Source organism: Cavia porcellus, unplaced genomic scaffold, assembly GCF_034190915.1.
Source record: "Cavia porcellus strain 051 isolate PalLab524CR breed Dunkin Hartley unplaced genomic scaffold, mCavPor4.1 scaffold_1, whole genome shotgun sequence".
NCBI lineage: Eukaryota > Metazoa > Chordata > Mammalia > Rodentia > Caviidae > Cavia > Cavia porcellus.
The window spans coordinates 130,273,257-130,294,573 of NW_026947484.1; the positions used below are offsets into that span (position 1 = coordinate 130,273,257).

Sequence of the window (21,317 nt, forward strand, 5' to 3'; positions counted from 1 at the left end):
TTGTCCAAGACCAGGTGGTGACAGAGCCTACAGTTGCTGCCAATTGTCTTCAAGCTCCATGATAATGTTTGTATTTGTTCTCAGTCTCTTTCAGGAATATTTCAATGCAAATGTTTCTTTGTGGTCTCTGAATTTATCTCCTCATGGACTCCCTTATATTGCTGCTTGAGCCTATGTCAATCAGCTATGTGGCCTACAGTCGTCCGATTCAAAGATTTAGCCAATTCTGTCAGACCCACTTTCCCTCTCTCAGGCATCCAGGTCATGCCACATCACCTACAAGGCATGTCCTCTTCCCCACCTCCTCCTAGAAGCCTTCTCCGACTTTTATGGCCTGCCCTGCTTATAGACCCAAGAACTTCCTGAAGCCTAGCATTAACAAGAGTCTTTTCCATTTTTGTCTCCACATGTATTTAAGCCGGGCACCCCAGCATAAGCAGGAAAGGTTCATTCCCTACCCCCTCATCTCACCCCTAGCACTGAGTACCAAAGGAGCACGACTTAGTGGCATTAGACAAATTCAGCAGGATAGAGGCAGATCTAGGACATTCTGATCAAAAAGAGAGCTCCATAGATGACTAAGGATGACATCTGGATTTGCTCAGCTCTGCAGGGCCTGTCACAATTTTTTAGCTACTATCTCCAGATTTGTTAGGCAAGAAACCAGGACTGACCTTGAGCTCAGTTTTTCCCTCTTGAGGGGATCTGTGACCCCAGCCAGGTGCCAAATGTATAAACAAAGGAGTCTCTAGTCTCAGCAGTCACATCTCTGTAGCCCAACACAGCTAGCCCTGTGTGGATGCAGAGGGGTCAGTCAGTGACTGATTTTTGCCCCAGTTTTGCAACTGACTTTCTGTGTGGCCTTGGGCAAGTCACTTCACCTTTTAGGGAACTTGTTCATTATCTATACTAACAGGGAGAGTGACCTAGAGAATGGTTGAGGTGTTTCCAGCTCTGAACTTTTCATTTTCTGACTCAAAGGTAAGGACATTTACTGCTTTTTGAATAAAAATGTTCTTCCTCTGACAGCAGCCTGGGGAGATCAATAACTGCCGCAGCATCTTCGCAATAAAGCTAGAGCTCTGCAGTCTCCCCTAGGCCTGGAAACTTTATCCTTACTCATTGTTCACCCCCGTCTCCTTCTCCTTGGCCCTCCCTCCACCCTCCCCTCCAATCCTCAATCCAGGGCAACGCAACCTGCCATGAATGAAGAGTGGCTGATCACGGGTCCGGTCACCATGGCAACGGATCCCCACAGCTGAGGTAGGCATCAAAGTCACATGAGAACCCGGGAAAACTGGCTGAGGTATTTATAGAAGCAGCGGCTGGTACGTTTATGGAAATGGGTCTATATTTGACTCTGGTCCTGAAACCTCCATGCTGTCCCTGAGGTGAGGCAGACTTTGCATCCAATTCCCCCTCCCTCTCCATGCTGGGTGAGACAAATATTTCCCTCCCCTTCACATCATCTCCTGGCACGTTTCCGCCCCACTCCCTGCTGTGCTGGTCCTAACAGAGCAGCTGCCCCCTATCTGTTTACATCAGCCACCTGATTCTGTTTACAATGATATACTTCCTCTTAGGCAGGAGTTTGAGACCCTGGTGCTGGGCACATGGGCCTTTGGGACACTCTCCTTCACCTTCCTCCCCAAATGCAGACAGCGACAATGCCCTTGCTGCTCTCAAAACACATTAGGAGTTATATTTGCCATTTCTTTTCCTTAACACTTTTTTAGGGGTAGCTGCTAAAGGGAAGGAGCACACAACTGCACAAGATTTGAAAGGGTTTAGTGCTCCTGCCATTCTAGTTGTCATAACACTATTCTGAAAAAACAAGGTAAAGTAGCTATTTACTAGGCACTTACTTAATATAATCTCTCATTTAATCCTCACCATACCCTGTAACACAAATATTGCTGTTATCTTCATGGTACAGGTGAGGATGAAACTCAGACTCTGAGACCAGCCCATGTGATTCTGAAGTCTGTGCTCTTCCCACAGGACCCTATCAGAGTGGCAAAGGGTACCCAAACGGAGGGAAGGTAAGGGCTGAAAAGAAGCAGCACCAAGAGCCAGTCCAGAGGAGCAAGGGGAAATAGATTTGGCTATGTTATTAAATAGGTAACACATACACAAAGAAGAATTCAAACAAAATTAAAGTAAATCCAATATCTACGTTTATACTCCCAGTCCTCCTCTACAGAGGAGGTGGCCAATTTCCAGGGTTTGCTCTCTGCAGATCTTACATGCATATAGGGACAAAGAAGAAAATATGGAATATTCATGGAATAGATAACAGTACACAATTCAAAAGGGATATAATGAAAACAAATCTTTCTCCCGTGCCTCCCCCAGCCATGCAGTTCTGCACCCTAGAGGGCAGGCACGATTGTCAATGTTTTATGTATTGCTCCAAAAATATCCTTGCCTCTACAGGCACACACAAATGGTCACACCCTCTCCACACTATTCTGCATCTTTTTTTCATTTAACAGCACATCTTGGAGACATTTCCAGATCAGAACACATAGAGCAGCCTTGTTCATTTTAATAACTGAGAATTTCATTGCGTGGAGGTACCATAAATAATTTAAACAGTTCCTTGTTGATAGAATCTAAATTGTTTCCACTTTTATCTTTTGCAAACACTGCTCAAGGAGTATCTTTAAATGAATGTCTTTAAACAAACCATGAGCAAAGAGAGTTTGTTTCTTCATAATTCTGATAGATGTGGCCTAATGGTCAGTGGATGTGTGCCTTTGTGATTCTGATAAATGTGGCCTAATTATCTTCTATACATTGTACTACTTAACTTTTCTCTCCTTAGCATCGTGTGTATTCTTTTTTTTTTTTTTTTTTTTTTTTTTTTTTTTTTTTGTCTTTTGCCTTTTTTATTGGTACCGGGGATCGAACTCACAACTGCCTGCTTGCCAGGTAGGCGCTTATGCCACTGAGCTAAATCCCCAGCCCCCATCATGTGTATTCTTAACCTTATTTTCATTTGTTTTGATTACTCACTAACATAATAGGTAAAAACTCTCATTTTTTATTTACATTTCTCCTATTATAAATGGAACTTAAAGGTTTTTTTGGTTTTATTTTTTTACACATGTAAAAACCACATGCTTTCTATGAGCTTTCTGATCACAGCCTTTGTTGTTATTCTTACTGATTTTCAGGGACTTTTTATGTAACAAAAAAATCTCTCCCATCACCTTTTTTAACAATTACCCACTGAATATTTATGAACACTAATGTGTCAGGACTTTCTGAGGTCCTGGGATTATAGCCTGTATCTAATTTGCTTTTGTCTACAAGCAAGTAAACAGGAAAGTGAGTTAAATGTCAGATGATGATAAGTTGTTTGGGGAATAATAAAACAGAATGAGGCAAAAGGAGTGTCATATAGAAAAGTCTTCCATACCTAACTTATTCAACATTATATGTCAGTACAATTAACAATTATATCTTAATATAATTGATAATGAAATTATATATTGTTTGCATCCAACCATGTGACTGAATTACCTTAAGTTTTTTAGTTGCAAATAACTGTAGTTTTCAAATCAAGCTTTTAGCCCTTGTTCCTGAGCTTTATACCCATGTTTCTAACCACACTTTATTGTTTCAGTAAATATTTAGGGAGGATCCACTATGTGTTGAAGGTATTCATGGTCTCTGCTCTTGTGGAACCTCCATATCAACCAGAGCGACCATCACTAAGCAGCCAGTCGCACAATTTGTCTGCAGTCACAACGAAGATAAAGGATACAAAAAGGAAGAAATGTTTATCTGGGAGGTTGACCTAATTTTCCATGATGGAGAGAGGTGAATGATTAGGGTCCTAACACTGTGGAGTGGATGAACAGGGAGTGAGGAAAGAGGACCAAGGGACTTGAATTCCTGGAAGGGAGGGCATGTGGACTGGAACCTGAGCCAGGAAGCCTGACAGAGGAGGAAAAGCTGAGAGGAAAGGTTGGTAAGGGCAGTGGGCTGCAGAAAAGCTCTAGTGAGAGAAGTGATAGGCGAACCTAGAGTCAACCAACGACCCCGAGGGACACCCCAAAGATGTGGGTAAAATCATGCAAGTCCTAAGATGGCAATATGTAATCCATTAACTAGTGATTTCCTACTGTTCATTTTTTTTTCTGTAAATCTGTATAACTTGTACCCTTTCACTGTTTTTTTTCTCTTTTCTCCTTAAATAAAAATTAAAAAAAAATTAAAAAAAATAAAATCATGCAAGTCAGAGGAGCTGGAATTACATAGCCTTACTTCTAAAAGATAATTCTTTTTTTTTTTTTTATCGGTACCAGGGATCAAACTCACGACCACACACTGTAAGGCAGGCGCTTATGCCATTGAGCTAAATCCCCAGCCCCTAAAAGATGATTCTTACTTCTACGTGGAATAAAGGAGGGAAGGTTGGATCTGGAATCAGGAGGTAACTGGGAGAGTATGGGTGAATGATGATTAAAGTTCAGACTAGGGCTGTTGGCAGCAAAATTAAACAGAAGTGGCCGGGCTCAAGAAGTAGTTAGTAGGTAAAATCTCTAGAATTTAATGACCAGTTTCATGAAGGGGTGAAAAAGGGAAATCTTAAAGTGATTATTGGGTTTCTGGCTGGTGCAGCAATTCACAGAATCAGGGAACACCAAGGAGGAGCAAGAACAAGAAGAAAAAATTGGAACATTTTATAAAAGACAGAGCTTTGAATACAGGAGTTCATCTTGTGCATATGCACTGGGGTTAATTCTCAGAGAGCCAAGTGAAAGGGGGAATAGGAGGCTGGGCATAGGAAGCTCAGAAGATCATCTAGAATGGAGATATGAATATGGAAGTTGTCAATATAGGAAATGACTTAGGAAAATAATCTAGAGTGAGAAAGGTGTAGAGCTCTGAGCAGTCCAGAATATAGAGGTCAACAAGAGGAAATAGAAAGGGGTGGCCAGAGAGTAGGAAGACAGCCAGGGAGTGGACTTCCAGAGGGGAGAGAAGGGAGTGTTGGAAGGTGATAGGCATTATAGAGTAGTCAGTAATACGAAGACTGGAGAATGTATGGATTTAGTGCCATAATGGTCATTGGTGACCTTAGCAAAAGCTATGTTGGCAGTGTGATGGGGTAGACCAGGACAAGAAGGCAGTGAGACAATGGAGACAAGAGTATAGAAGAAAGTGAGATGAACGAAAGCCTCGTGACCTTTAAACAAAACTTGAAAGTGCTTTAAAAGCTGCTGAAAGAGTCCATTGGGGAGGGAAAGGCTGATGGGCCAGGAGGGACAGGAATAGATGATGGTAACTGAGGTTCTGAAGAAGGCATGGGCCAGGGGACCCAGGGCACAGTGTGGAACTGGACTCGGGCAGCAGGAGAGCTTGCCGTGGTCTACCAGGGAGAAGGGAGAGCAGGCATCCAGGCTGGTGCAGGCAGGGAAGGTTCATTATTCTCAGCAGAAAATGCAGAGAGCTCTCTGTTGGAGCTCCTGAGGCAGCAGGGTAGTATAGGACAGCAAGTAGCAAGGAGGGTGTTTGGAGACAGTAGAAGAGGACGGAGTGGCCTTCATTAGAATGCAGAAGTGAGTTGGCCAGAGAGCCACAGAGGGGTTGTTAGGAAGCGTAAGAGGGAAACTGTGAAGCAGAGGGAAATAGATCTACAGTGTGTTTTCCTCTGGTGGACATTGCATAGAGAAACCAGGAGTTAAGTTTATCCAAAATGGAGCTTTCAGCCAGTAGATGTGCTACAAGGGAAGAAAGGCAAGGATATCTGCTTATCTCCTCTATAGCTCATGGACACATTTTTCTCAGTATGTCTTAAATCCATGATTTATCTTCTCTTCTGAAAGAAGTTATAAAATAGTGGCAGACTAACAGATCTCACAAGGATGGACTCTCAGATCCCTATCTTTCCTCTACCTCTGGGGTTCACCACTCTTGCCTTCAGGGTTCTTGATTGTGGCAGTTACTGCCTTTTAATAGGATGTCTGAGACAACTCCACCTTCCACCCGCCCAACAGCTGCCTCTGATGCTAAGGGTCTCCTTACTGTCCCCTGAAGCCTCCCCAAACAGCCCTCCAAGTCTCTGACAGGATGCCTCCTCCCTTTCTAACTCCACTGCCCACTACCCTAACTCCTGTTCCAGTCAGGCAATTGTCTGCAAGCACAACTTCCCCGCTCCAGCAGCCCTTGGCATGCTGTTCCCTCCACCATACCCTCTGACATCTGCCAAGAAGCCAGTCAGAATGTTCTCTCTCATTGTCTCCCACTGTACTAATCTGGTAAGGTTCTTCAGCCCTGCCTAGTATTATGACTAGTATTACTAGTTTACTACTGCAAACCCCACCTGCCTCTCCAAGAGCTTTCCCCTCATCTGGGATCGTCTAGCCTCTGTAGCACCTGGCATGTAGTAGCTCAGTAGATGAAGGATGTACCGAAGAGGTAAACAATACAGGGTAGCAGAGCGGTAGCATGGAAGGTCAGTGGAACTGAAAAAGCATCTTCATGGAAGGGAAGAGGGGCAACACATGTATACAGGTTAAAATAGGTAGGTGGGGGGAAGAACCACTCTAGGGATGGGGGAGGCATTTTCACAAGGAAGGAGAAAGCGGAGAATCCAAAAATAAGTCAAGCCCAGGCTGGGGGGTCTTTGGCTACTGGAGATCTATTTCCCTCCGAGAGCAGAAGCCCTGTAGACAGCACCAAGGTCTCGGTATCTTGACCAGGATCCTCAAGAAGTGGCATCCTGGTGACCTCTTCCCCCTTTCCCTGCCCACCTCCTCCGCCTGCATCGGCCATCAGAGCCTCGCTCCGGCCCGAGAGCCTCTCATTGACGCGGGCCCGCGCTTGAGTCAAGCCTGCGTCACGGCGCCCCGCCGCCAGGGTGGCCTTTCGGAAAGCGAGGGAACAGCGCGCCGCGCTCCGCCCAGCTCCGTTCCGCTCCGCAGAGCTGGCGCGGGCAGGGCGCAGGAGGGCGGCACTCGGCCAGGCCATCACATCCTCGAACGCTCGCTCCACTGCGGTTCCTGGGTCCCCGGCCTGCTCCCCAGAGCCCAAGCGAGAGGTGGGCCAGCGCCGGCTCGTACCTGGCGGCAGGGGGAAGAAACACGGAGCTAGCCGAGCCCGCGCGCCGGCGCGCGGCTCCGGGGCGGCCCCGTCCTCGGCCGGGGCCGACGCCGCCAGACTCGGGCCGCCCGTGGGAGGGACTGCGCGCGCGCCCCTTTGGGAAACTCAGCTTCTCGGCCGGAGTCCCGGGGCCGAGGCCGCGCGACAGGTGAGTCGACGGCAGCGCCTCGCCGGGATCACCCCGCCGGCCTCCACAACTTCGCCGGTTCCGGCCCCGCCCCGGCCAGGGCGGCCTAAGGTGCGAGGCGCCGCTCCCTCCTCGGCCGCTATCCTGCGCCGGCGCCCGCCGCCTCCAGCCTCTCCAGCCGCCGTTGCCAGGCGACGAGCCCCGGGCTGCGCCAGCCCCGCGCGTCTAAGGTGTTCCGCGGCGCACAACCGGTTGGACTCTGGGCTTCAGCTTCTGGGGCTCAGGAGGACCCGGAACGCCGGAGGTAACTGGGCAGAGCTGTAGGGGCAAGCGCCCACGGAGGACCGGGTAGGAGGCCGCTTGGTAGCCCGGCCTGGAGCCGCGCGCCCAGAGCGCAATTCCGTGAGGAGGCTCCTGAGCGGCTGGGGATCCCAGCCCCAGCCTCTCGGCCTCAGGCCCGTGACCTTGACAGTAACATTGGCAAGAGAAGCAGATCGCTCACGTCCGAGATGAATATTTAATTCTCAGTCCTGAGGCCTGTCTTCGCCGAATTCGTAGCTAGAGAGGAGCCCTTCCTCCCTAGAAGGAAGCGCGCCTAAGAACGGAAAAGCAGAGACAGGGGACGTGCGTGGGGTGCAGATCTGGAGGGGACGCCTACTTCCCGGGAGAGAGGCCTCTGCAACATTTATACCTGTGCGCGTGGTGCACTGAAGGGATGCTCCCAGCACACTAGGGGGACCTGCTCCCGCAAGGGTGCGGCCGCCTTGGAAGGAAGCCTGGTGTTTCCTTTTAAAACCCAAGGTTCAGACGCCCTGAGATCACCTGCCTGGCAGGATCTAGTCACTGTGAAGTGGACTTTTTCTTTTAAAAATTTGTTCCTATTCCTCCTTGGGTGCAGTTCAACTATGAACAAGAGGCAGGTAGGATTGTGTTGGGGATGTGGGGGAGTAGAATAGAGTAGAAAGATTTCCTTGAAGACACTGACCTTAATAACAGGAAGTTTCAGGAACTGCAGAAATTCTGTAATGGCTCCAAACATATTTCACCAAAACTTTAATGTCTTATTGTTAGGCTTCGCTGGGCATGCTGATAAATGTCTGAAGAACAAGGTCAGACTGAAGGTTAACAGCATGGGCTATTTTTGCCTCACACTGAACTTACATTACCCCATGACCAGGTGAGATGGGTCCATCATCCCCTGGTCAGGAAGGACATCCCCTGGCTGTCCTTGGCCATGGCCTGTCTGTGGTGCCATCAGAGGTTTTAGTTCCTTTGCTGGCTTTTTCTCTCATGGAGCAGCTGTGGCTAAGTAGGTGGCTGAGTTTCAGCAAATCCCTGCAGTTCAGCCTGGCGTGTGACTCAGTGCAGGAGGCAAGTCGTGCCCACCAGCTCTGATTGGAGTTTGTTTGGCCTGAGTCACACACAGAGTCGTGTGTCAGCTATTATGAGTTCAAGAGAGTTCTTTAGCAAGACTGGTGAGCAGGAATGGTTGAGTCCCAAGTGTTTGGGACCACAGCTCAGAGGTGGACAAGCCCTGAGTAGAGCATAGGCTTCCTGGCTGCTGCTGAGCTAGGGCTCCAGAGCGCTGACCCTCTGGGGAAGGTGAACTGGACTGGAAGGTGAAGTAGTGTTGAAGGGGAGTCTGGGAGAGGTCTTGCAATTGTAGTCACAGCTGGGCCCAATGCTCTGCCATGTGTCAGCAGGTGACCTTGGGCAGGTTACTTCATCTCTGGAGCCTCTGTTTCCTCAGTTAAAAGAAGAATGTCTGTGGTACCTTTTTCTACAGCATGATTTTCAGCCTAATACTGGACACAGCAGGTGCTCCTTAGATGTTAGTTCCCCAGCCCTTCCCTTACGGGTTTTAACCAGAGCCAATCTTTTCTCTTCCTGCCCCTGCTTCTGAGCATGAGAGGGGGCAGGGAGGCCAGTGAAAATGACAAGGCCTCCCACGTGATTAAGAAGGACCCATAGCTCCACCTCCTTCCAACCCTGAAGTCTCCCTTGTGAGACCCTGGATGGGAACCCTGAAAAGAACAAGGCTAACATTGGGATGTGCTGGGTTTGCTGCATGCCTGAGGCAGTAACTACAGAGTGACACTCCAATGGTGACCTTTACTTCTCGGGATTATGCCTGACCATGACTTGGTCCCAAACTGCAGCACCTACCAAGTCCCTTCTATTTGAACAGCTCTTGTCATCATCCAGTTTCACACCCATCCTATCCACAGTTGACTTGAAAGCTGCGAAAGAATGTTCAGTTGATGTGAGGTTAGCCTTTCCCAGAGAGAAAAGGCAAGAATGGATCTCTTATTTCCCTGAAGGATCCTGGCCCCTTGCTCCTTGCCTCTGTAATCAGTATAGACATGGGGCTGGACTAAGATGTGTGCACCTCAAAAGTGAAGGAAATAAGAGGAGCCCCAATGCTGCAAGAAAGAGGCCATGCTGACCCATAGGATTACAATCTGTTACTGGAAATTGTACATGTGATTTGCAGTCACTATTTACCCTTGAATCAATGTCTTTGCCCACTGGATCTGCAAACATGTTCCAAGGACGGTAGAGACAGAATGAGAGGATTCCAGAGCAACAGCTTTCTTCTGCTTGTGCACCTTCCTTCCTCTCATACTTCTTTCCTGCAGCATGACAATTCATCATTAATCCCTTTAAAACTGCTAAATAAGAAGAGTTTAAACGAAGATGGATTTTAGCTTTTTTTTCTAGACAAGATGTGAGTTATCATTCACTCCGTGCTGGGCTGTAAGAAATCTTCATAGCCAAACATCTGGAACATCAGGATGGCAGCAAACTCTGACATCTTAGTTCCTATGTCAATGTCCCCTAGCCAATGTCCTAGGCTGTCAGAGGTCAAACACAGTATTGGATTGCTGGAGTAACCTCTAAGAGCTGAGGAGGACAGTACTCTGTAGAGAAATGCCACCTTTATCTGCTTTTAAGAGAAGGCAGTGCATGTTGTGGATTCCAGCACTTCACAGTACATTTGGCATATGGTGGTAATGTCATTTTTAGGCTTCTGTGCTGTGCTAAGTGCTTTATTTACAGACCATTTTATTTAATCTTCACTACAATCTCAGGAGACAGATACTGCTATCTACAGTTTACAGATGTGAAATTTGAGGTTTAGGGAGGTTAAATAATTTGTTCAAGGCCACACAGGTAGTGAGAGGCAACCTGAAAACTGGTACTCAGTTCTGTTGATTCCAAGTGTCATACTCTTAACCACTGTGTGATATGTTTGCATAATAAGTTCTTAATAAATATTCCCTGACAGCTTAGGCATCTACCTAACTGAGGTCATCTAAACATGTAGGCTTCTTTCTTTAAGTTAGAGCTCTAAGAAAGAAGGAAGTGGGCCTCAGCCTATGGACGATTGATAGAAAATGAACAGATACAAAGTTCTAAGGGTTGAGGGAATATGGTATTTGGCTCCAAGTGGGGTCAAATTCAGAAAGAGAGCCCAGGAACTATATAGAGACTTAATTGTTGTGTGCCTATTTTTTTTCTTCTTGACTCCTGTTATTTGACTTCAGTCCCTTGAAGTTTGTCCAAGTTAAGGATTGGTGCCAATAGCAGGGAGAAAAGAGTCAGAAAAGAGTGAATGTTGCCCTGAGACTTTCTGCAGCTGCACAATAGAGGATAGCCAGTGTCTGACAAACCGTGGTATTTCTAGGTTTCTTACTTGATCGCGCGCGCGTGTGTGTGTGTGTGTGTGTGTGTGTGTGTGTGTGTATGTGTGTGTGTGTGTGTGTGTGTGTGTGTGATTTAGTGAGGTCTCAGAGCCCAGCACAAAACTGCTAACACTCCAAGATTATATTTACAGTAGCTGCTGGCAGGGGATGCTCAGAGGGAAATGTTGTTGGTCTTGTCCCATGGAGAACTTATTCTCCTCACCCCTAGTCTCTGCTTCTTGTGTCCTTGGATGTTTTGGTAAAGCTGGCATCTGATTCCTTCTGCCTTCCTGCCTCCTCTCTCTCTCAGAAATTGCCTACTCCAGAGGAACAGGACCATGCTGCCCTAGCCTGCCTGCTGTCTCTAAACCACCTGAAATCTCAATGGAGAAGTTCCCATAAAAGAGGGTAGATAATTGGAATGTAAGCATTAATGTTTCTCAACCCTTGGCAGACAAAGAGGACTTCCCAGAAACTCATGCTTCAGAGGCAGCCATTTTGTAGATGCAGGCTTTTGGTAACTTTCTGTATCCTTGCCCCATGATTAATTTTTTAAAAATGTTCATCTATGGCCAAATCTACTTATTTGAAAATATATAAGTTAAATGCTCACTGTGTACAGAAAACTCACATGTGAGAACATAAACTCAGATGCAGTGTAAATTACTGTACTAAATTATTCTTGCGTCCAGAACCAGGGAATAATTCTGAGTCAGGTGAGTTTAAGGCCACCTGAGTTTTCAGTTTGGGAGTTGACGGTTAATCCCCTGTTTGTTCTGTGGCTGTACTGTGGTGGGAGTAAGGCATAGTCAGGGCCAGAGGAACAAACACCTCAGCCCCCAGCCCCTAGGGTCATCTCTTCAGCAGCATTTGTTGTGCTGATCTGCCATGCTGCTTTCCAGAGCCTACCCAGCAGTATCTGAAGATAACAAGTTGCCTCTTGTTCCACACCATCATTTCTAATTACTGGTTTAATTAGAATTTCAGCTGAATTCTGCACCACTAATTTACCACCTATCCTTTCATTTTCAAATAGAACTCTTTGGTCCACACCCCAAAATCCACGTGGTTGCATTTTCTTCTTTATTTATAAGACTTCTGTACTCCTACAGTTTTGAATCTCATGCAAGCTGTACACAGGGCAAGAGTGTTGTTTGTTCAAGCTACTTTGCAAGGTGTGTGAGCCCAGTGTGTGCCTCCAGGTGAGTATTTACTGCTGAGGTAGATCTCTTCCTAGGATCTGAGGAAAGAAGAGCAGATGTCCCTGTGTTGGTCAACCATGGCCAGTGGGCGCTGTCCACGGTCCTGCCACAATATTGAGGCCACCTGCCTTCTAGTAATTTGGGGAATCCTTTAGATTCCTTGAAGGAGTCTCCCCAAGTTGCACTGTCATTCGTTTTGGGAAAGAACCTACCCGAGTGAAGAAGCTCATGGCCTCAGGAAGTAATGGATGGTTGTTAGCCGGGCATGTTCCAATGCTGACTTTCTAAATAAGATTCAAGTGTATATTTTGCAAGGCAACCTGGTACATTGTAACCATGGAGGGGTGGCATGTCCCATGGAGGGGTGGCATGTGGCTCAAAAATTATGAAGCTTGCATCCCTGGGAGTATATGGGCTGGCCTACAGTAGAGAAACCTCTTAGATTTGGCAGTTTACCCCTGTGCACTATGCAAGTATTCTTTGCTTTGTATGTCATAACATGCAAAAGATTGGAAAGCACCAGTATATCAGAAAGGACATGGGCTATAGAGTTTGGTGGATCACAGTTTAAATCCTTTGTTTTGCATTCATCCCTGGATAATCTTGTATATGATAGTTAGATTCTTCATCTGCAAGATAAGGATTACAGTTTATCTCAGGAAAGCAACATGTATAAGCATGGTAGGTCTTTGCTGTGACTCGATCCCAATAAGAGTGCTTTCCTGTGCAGCCCTCCACCACGCTGCCCTGGAGGCTGGGGAGGAAATGAAAACCCTCCTTGTTCTCAGGAAAGAGACATCATCTGGGGACTGTAATTAAAGGTTTTTGATCACTATTCCTTCAAGTGCTCTTCAGCAGTCTGTTGGATAACCCAGGTAATTGGACACCCTTGGTTCCTTCTGTCTCAGAGACAAGAGAAAATAGCAGCTTTAAGAAAATCTGTACCAGAAGACTTGGGTGTGTGCTATGAAGACCCTCTGTCATCATCTTGAAACCTCCTCTCTGTGGATGAGAAAATGAGGGACTGAAGCTCTTAGTCATTGCTCCTGTACTTTTGCTTTCTGTATGATTGATTTAAGTTTTTTCTTTTTTTAAATTTGGTCCTCTATCTGTCTGGGACTCTGTGCACCTTTCACAACCATGTGTACCTTTCCCTCTCTCTTTGCAACCAAATCCTAATCTAATAGCCTGACCCAGGTCACCATCATTTCCTCATTTGTTCTGTTACAGGTAACTGGTGATCCCTTTAAAAATAGCTGGGCCACATCATACCTCTGTTTGAAAACCTCCAAGAACTTCCCATTAGCCTCAAAAGAAGATCCAAACTCTTCTGTGTAGCCTGGAGTCCTGGATACTCCATAGATGACCAGAGCCTTCCTGCCTCAGCCCTCCTTGCTCAGGGTGCTGTAGGAATGTAGTCCTTCTTTTTGTCCCTTGCACCTATCATATAGACTGACCCTGCCTGAGGACCTTTGCACTTTCCATTTCCTCTGTCCTAAAAGCTTTCGCAGGTTATCCACATGGCTCATTCATTTACTCTACTCAATCACTGTGTCCTTGTAAGTGTGCTTCCTTATCCCTATATGTTATAACATCTCTGTCTTCATACTCATATACATATATTCATATATATAAGAAACTTAAATATATCAAATACTCATATAAAAACAAATACATATCAAGTATATATTTAAGTAAATATATGTATTTATATTTAAGTAAGTATATATATATATATATATTTGATACATTTAAATGTGCTGTGGATATGGTATCTGTCTATAAATACATGATAAATTATGTACCTATCTGATTTTTATTTCCCCTTCTGTACTAGGATAGTAATTTCACAGGACAGGAACATTGCTTGCTCTGTTGTCTGCTATACTAGAACAGGGCCTGGCATATATTATGTAGTAAATATTCATTGAAGAAAGTAATGAGGGACAGATAAAAGGGGAAATAGAGAACAGAATATTTAAAAACTCATATTTCAGCAGTGCCTCTAATTTGCTGACATCTGAGCTGCTTTGTCATTTACCAGGTGGTTCTCTGGGAAAGTATACAAGCTGTCCTGGTTTTAGCTTCTGGCCCAAGAGGGAAGTGGAAGTCATTTGAAGTCTGGAGCGTCTGTATCCCTGCCAGCCCACTGAGTCCTTGAGGTTCTGTTGCCTGTTCCAGGGTACCATGTGTGGTACAGTGGATGGATATACCTGGATTTATGGTGGAGCCCAATTCTGCCATGTCCTCACCTGGAGGGTCAGCTGGTGCTGGTTTATGGAGTACTCTGTGGCCTTAGTTGAGCACAACCCTCAGGTTATCTTCTTTTATACTCAATATATGGCATTATCTTCATCTTCTCAGATCTGGAAGCTAAAACCGGGATAACTTGGATACTTTCCCAGAGACTCTCCTGGTAAATGGAAGAGTAGGACACAAATTCAGACTGTTTTGTTTTGGCTTTGTGTGGTGTTTGTTTGTTTGTTTGTTTGTTTTTAGCTGTAAAGCAATAGTGTTAAGGTTGGGGGTCAGGCCAAGGGCCTCCACTTTTGAATCATTGTCCACAAAAAAGTTATATTAGTCACCAGTTCCAAAAGACATATTTTTGCACTTGGCCACATTTTAACATCAAGATATGACGTGCAATTAATAACCATTTCAAAATAGCATTTGGGGGGTTGAGAATAGAGCCCAGGGGTAGAGCTCTTGGCTAGCATGTATCGGGCCCTTTTTCCATCCTCAGCAACCACCACCAAGTAAGATGGTCTATGAAAGGTTAATCTGTGTGCTGAAAGCCTTCCATTGACCTTTTCTGGTAAGTTCAAGGAACTGCCAGCAACAAAGAATCTGGAGTTCAATGAAACATAAGCAGTTAATCCCTTGGAGCCGCTACTCCTTCATTGGTAAAGTGGGAGTGGTAGCGGTAATTACCTGCTACGATCCTGGTGGAATTAAGGCTGTAACAGCTGTAGGGGGTTCAGCACATTGATTGCCACAGAGATGGTTTTTAAGTAGTGTAGTCTGTATGCTGCTGTTGTCATTATTATGCTTGCCACACCCCCCTCTATCAAAAGATCCCCAGTAGACCCCTCAGTACTGAATTCTGTTACAAAAGGAATGCATGGTGGGCAGGGGAAAGTACTGTGAGGCCCTCGCTTCAATACTAAACATACTCCCTCCCCATCACATGAAATGGCAAAACAGAACCAAAAGGCCTTGATTGCACTAGCCATACCCACATTTTTCAGTGCCAGTTCCTCCTCCTCTGGACCATCTGCTCTGTTTTTCTTGCTTCTTATCCCTTTTCACTAGAAAAACAAAATATTAACCACAGAACATACTTAGAAAATGTAGCAGAAAGATATGGAGATGGGGGGTGAGGGTTGCTGCAGAAGATCCCCTTGGCTCTTTGGTCTGGTTTGTTGGGAATGGTCCCACCAGTCCAGTGACATGCTATGTGCCAGATTGTGAACACTCTTAGAGGTTGTTTCCTGAGATGAGGGTGGATCCTGTGTACAAAGTGGGAAAGGTGGAGCACAAATAGTGGTTCCTTTAAAAGAGGTAGTAGTAATAGTAACAATAATTGAATGATGCTCAGGATTCTCAAGTGTACTTTGGTTTTTAAAATGTCATTTTGTCAGGCATAGTGATGGATGTCTGTAATCCCAGCACTCAGAAGGCTGAGGCAGGAGGACTACTGGGTTGCATAGACCCAGGACTACTGGGTTCCAGCCAGGCTGAACTGCATAGAAAGATCCTGTCTCCAAAAACCAAAACAAAAAAATTCACTTGGAGCACTTTTGGGGCATGACAGATTCTTGGGATCAGAATATTGTATGAGACAATGGAAATAAGTTGGAAGCTGCAAAAGTAACCCAGATTATAAAAATGAGTTCAAACTATATTTTTTACCCATGTATTCATTGAATTCATTCATTTATATCTTATTTATTGAGCATATATGATAGAAAGACAACAAAATTTGGCCTTGTCAAGTTCTGGAATAAAATGGGAGAACAAAACACAAACCTGACAAATCTGTGAAATGGAGTCAGAAATTTGTCACTGTGTTTATGTGGCTTCTCAATGAGCTGTTCTCCTTTATTCCATGTGGTAAGCAGATGCAGTTGGTAGGTAAGCGATGTTCCATATTTTGCAGATGAATAAGGAACAGAAAGCTAGCTTCCAAATCCTGGGCCCTCCCCACATCTGCTGAGAGCTGCACTTGATTAAACTCCCCAGCTGGGGCAGACAGACCTCTAGTAGCTTTCATTATCTCTCTAGTCAGCTCTGTTCTCCTTTCACCTCTGCCTCTTTGTTTCAAAGGTAAAGGCAGCAGTTAGGATTTCAACATGAGAAGCAGGTTATTCTCAGAGAGTGGGAAGGCGGGGACCCCAGAACAACTATAAATACTATGTCCCACCCACAGAAACCTGTAGGATATCCTGTGTGTGCCAGGTCCTGACTGGGCAGAGAGTGGTGACAGTGGACATGAAGCTGAGTATTTCTTGGTTTCTGCCTTCAAAGAGCTTCCTGTTTGGAAGAGGAACCAGGCATGTAAACAGCTAGTTATACCAGACAGCCAGATGGCGAAAGCATAAAATGGTCTTAGAAGCACGCTGAGAAGGCAGAGAAGAAACAGTACTTTTTAAAAGAACCACAGAAGGCATCACAGAGGACAGGCCATGGACTCAAAGGTTTCAGGAGGCTGACGATGGGGAAGGTTCGTGCAGAGGGAGTAGTGAGTGGTCTGGGAAGGAAGTGGAAGCTGAAGCTAAAGAGATGGAGGAACCCAATACCTTGAAAGAGCCTTGGGCACTCTGGTAGGCAGTGGGAGTGGGGCAACATGGCATTTCCGGTATGCAACTGACAACCACAGGTAGGGTAGCTTGGACAAATGAGTTGGGAGTCTGCTGCAGGTAGGTGGCCAGAGAGAAGTGCTGACCAGAGCACGAAGGATTGGAAGAGGCCAGATGGACCTTGTGAAACTTGGATGGTGTAAAGGAGGGAGAGATTAAAAATGGTACTGGGCTCCTGCTTTGTGCCAAGGGCAGTCCTGCTAGGAGAAGTTGGCTTCCAGCAGCAGAGGTTTCAATGAAACAGTTAAAAGTAATTTGGAGGGCATTTGTGTCTCTGATAACAGTCCAACCTCTTTAGGCTCAGTGGAAGCCCAGAGGCTCTGAAGTAATTAGGAGAACTGTTGGGTCACAGCCACTTGTCTCAGGGAAATCAGGAAGCTCCAGTGTTCTCTGAGGGAAGGGGACCTGACTGTGCTTTCTCCTCACCACCAGGCATTCCTGAGCTGGACATGGGGTTTGCAGTTTGGGGGCAGCATTCCCCTACTATGCTGCAAGGTTCTTCCAGTCTGCCTCAGTGTTAGACTTCTCTCTGAGGATGTACTTGGTCACAGCACTCTTTCCACAGCCACAGACCTGAGGGTAGCAGAGTTAGGCACAGCTGGTGTTACACAGACTGTCTGCTTTCCTAAAGATGATGGCTTTTCCACACCTCTCCTCTGGGAGGTTTGCCCTTTGCAAGCTCTGTGAGCAAGAGACCTCCAGAAGCAGAGGCAAGTGCTCTGATGAGACAACCTCAGCACTGCAGAAGGGCCCCTCTCCTCTTCTTCAGCAACGGCAGGGTGGAGGGCTCCAGGCATTGCCCTGGTTGCAGCGTGAACACAGACATCCCTCACCCTTGTAGCTAATTGCCAGATGCTGTGCTTGAAAAATTGTTGTGGAGCCGTCACCACTCTCAGAAGAGATATTTTTACCTGTCTGCCTGCTAGTCACACTATTTTTTTTTCCTTTTAAGAGGATTCACAGTTCACTGCTCAGTCCTGCTTCTCTCGCAGGAGCTATTCCGAGCTGTAAGCACATGGGTTGCTAAGTGACAAGCTGGCATGGAGGGCTTGCTCGGCATTTGTACCCCTCTGTGTTGTGCCTTAAGTAATTGAGGCATTCCTTTCAGAAAGTACACGGAGCTTCATCATCTGATGCTTCACTCGTGAAAGCAACATTATAACCCACCCCAGCTACTACTGGGGATAATTAGAGTATGGCTGAGTTGGCTGTCAGCATATCTCCACAACACCCCAGAGAACTTCCAGGCTGACAGAGTAGCAGGACTAGTGCCTGGGGCAGGTCATGTGTTGCTCCCAGTCTCATACAGGAGGGTCACTCACAGGACATGTGCTAGTACTGAAAGGGGCCCAGCCCATTTTACTTGTGGGGAAAAGGAGGTCCAGGACAGTTTGTACCGTCAGCTGATGCCTGAGTGATGGCTGGCTCAATGGGATGCAAGGCAGGTCAGAGAGGAATTGCCCTCTGGGTCCTTCTCTGATCTTAGCAGTTGTTCCAGGCTGTGCTCTGGGTTAGTTATCTGGGAACACTTTGGATTCCCATGCCCTAGTCTGAAAGCTAGCCTTTCACCAGCATGTGAACTCCAGGCTTCAAGTAACTGGTGATGGGGGTCAGGAAGAGGGAAGCACCTTCCCATTAAAAAAGACTCACCCTAGGGAACTTGAAAAGCAAAGGACCAAGGTGACTCTGTGCTGCCTTGGTCTCATGCCCCCACACATAATCTGGAATGGCAGCAGCTGCTAGCTCAGCCAGTTCATTTCTCTCTGGTGAGTGTGAATTCAAAACAAAAAATCCCAAAGAAAAGACATCACTTGTGCACATTTCATGGGACTTATAGCCCTGGGACCTACATAGTGTTGTGAGTGAGCTTTACTTTGTTCCTTTGGCCACCAAGGATTGTAAGTGACAGGATTTTGTGGAGCTTCAGAGGTGCCCAGAAGTGGGCTTAGATTTGGGCTGGGGATTTAGCTCAATGGCATAAGTGCCTGCCTTGCAAGCACATGGTCCTGAGTTTGATCCCTGGTACCGCAAAAAAAAGCACAAGAATATTTATAGCTGCTATAACCACATGTTATGTAACCACATGTAAATATGAGGACTTGCCTATTTTACATGTAAAAGGTAACAAGGCCTCTTGGCTGCAGTAGTTGCTCTTTGGGGCCTTCTTGTGTATCATGGTCTGTGCTGGGTATCTCTTTGTGGCAATTCACTGGCTCCTCCTAACAAATTCCCTGGGTGAGGGGACCTGTCATTAGAACTGTTGTACTCATGAGAGGACTGATGCTCATGTCATTAACATGCTTTGTCCAAGAACACGCAGTTGGTGTGTAGCCTCCCTTTCCACCAACCTCTGATCTTCTGCCCTCTCTCACCCCATTCCAGCCACCTTGCTGTTCTTGATTCATTTCTGGAGCATGTGTCTACTCTTCCTTCTGCCAATACTCTTGTATCATTTGGGCCTGCTCTCCAGTGTCATCAAGAAACCTTTCCTGATTCCCCCAACACATTGCCTCAGCATGAAGGAGCAGCTTACTAGCTTGCTCTGCTCTTTCTGTGTTTTTTTTTTCTCTTAATAGCACATTATATTCAACATTTACTCCCTTTTTTAAGCATCTGACCATCCCAAAAGAAATGTCAACTGTGAGAGAAGACACTTGGCTTGTTTAGTTTGCTGCTATATCCTTCACACCTAGAACAGGTCCTGGTGTACAGGAGGCACTCAGGAAATATATGTCAGGTTGGTAGGCCACTGAGTGAATGAATCAATTAATTAAATGGGACTCTCAAACACAGCCCTGACTGACTTTGAAGCCCATTCCCTATACCCCAACACCCAACTGCCTTATTCCTGTGTCCCCCATCTCTGCTGAGTCTGACTCAGTGGGAGGTACTCCCCAGATGAGTCTGTGGTCAGAGTGTCAGAAGGACCTAAGTAGTTTTGAACAGTTCACTTTCTGTCCCTGAGCCTCACTTTCCACATATACAAAATGAGATTGTTGAGTCAGCTAATTCCTAGGGACCCTAAAGTTTTAATTGCTCAGAATCTGGCTTCACTGCTGCCTGAACATAGTCACTAGGCACAGAACTTCCCAATCATGGTTGCAGCCCAGTGCCTTGGCTTGCAGGGTTAGGCCAGCACTTTGCATCTAGTGAACCTGCTGGCGTGGAGGTCCCTAAACCCCACCCTACAATGAAGGATGCTAGTGTGCATCAGTAATGTCATGAGGAGAAGCCACAAACTCACATAGTACTGAGCATGGCCCTATGGTTGCCAGGATGCTGCTATAGGTGTCCTTCTCTGCTTTTGCAGAGTGCACTAATTTTGTCCTTGAGTCTTCCTAATCTACAATGGTGCTCTTTTTTCCCCCAGCCCTTTCTGATGTGGGTGACTAGTGCTTCCACTCACCAGGCTATTTATGGAGAAACATGTGCCTCAGTGGGTCAGCATCAGGATAAATTGTGCCTCAGTGGGTCGGCATCAGGATAAATTCTGGTGCTGGAGGTGTGGCTCAGTGGTAGAGGCATCCCTAGCAAAACACACATGCTTTTAACTTCTACAGATTGGCGGGAATTTCCCTTGTTACCCTCCAGTTGCGGCTTTATGATCTGTAAATCAGTTCTAATGCACTGCAGATTGTTCTGGTAAAATCTTGTTTTAGATAGAAAAGCTGGAGAGAGGCTCTGAGCCTATGCATCTCGGCAACTTCAGTCTATAAAGGGACCTCAACGCTTCTTGGTTCTGACCTTTAAAAAAGTTCTCATTGTGAGCTGTAGGAAAGATGGGGTGTCCAGAGAAGTAGCTGTTGCATATAGCTTAAGTTTACTCCACTTGAGTGCTCCAGGTCAGTGACCTGCTCTGTGTGTGGGAGGGAGCATTCATCCTGATAACCCAGGCATAAACCTTGGGGCTTCACTTGTATAACATGAGGAACATGGCAAGACTAGAGGAAAACTGAGAGGTCTGTAGACAGGCAAGTGTCACCCTGAGGCCCTCCAGGAGAGTGGAATTCAGTTGACATACTGTAACATGGATTCCCAACACACATCCAGTATTCCCAACAGCTCCTTGTAGGGAATTCTGAGATCTTTAGGAAGGTAGACTCTGTCCTCCAAAGCACAAAACCCGACTCTTCCTGAGGAGACAGGGGGCAGCTGGAAAAAACTCACTGCTGCCCTTGGATGAGGAGGACAAGAAAGTGTCCCCTGGTAATGTGATCCATGGCCTGACCAGGGGAGGGAGTTCTGCAGATCACAATGGACAGTTATCCCCACTTTCTAGGCTTCATAGCTTCATGTGTAATAGGACCAGGGTGACTAGGTCCCCTAG

The 21,317-nt window shown here is 46.2% G+C and overlaps 1 protein-coding gene and 1 long non-coding RNA gene across 3 annotated transcripts in view; both read left to right on the forward strand.

Moving 5' to 3' along the window:
• The first annotated feature begins 1,734 nt into the window (after positions 1-1,734).
• Positions 1,735-4,693, forward strand: LOC111754278 (uncharacterized). Its single transcript, XR_002788972.2, has 3 exons — positions 1,735-1,837; positions 1,937-2,042; positions 3,632-4,693. It is a non-coding gene; the product is annotated as an uncharacterized LOC111754278 (long non-coding RNA).
• A 2,171-nt stretch (positions 4,694-6,864) lies between these two features.
• Slc6a17 (solute carrier family 6 member 17) overlaps positions 6,865-21,317 on the forward strand; it is a 45,897-nt gene continuing 31,444 nt past the window's right edge. The window contains exon 1 of one of the 2 annotated variants that reach the window (XM_003479218.5): positions 6,865-7,264. The gene's annotated coding sequence lies outside the window, so the exon portion shown is untranslated. Of the gene's footprint in view, positions 7,265-7,302; positions 7,548-21,317 lie in introns of those variants that run through there. The other variant, XM_063255589.1, reaches the window with a different exon arrangement.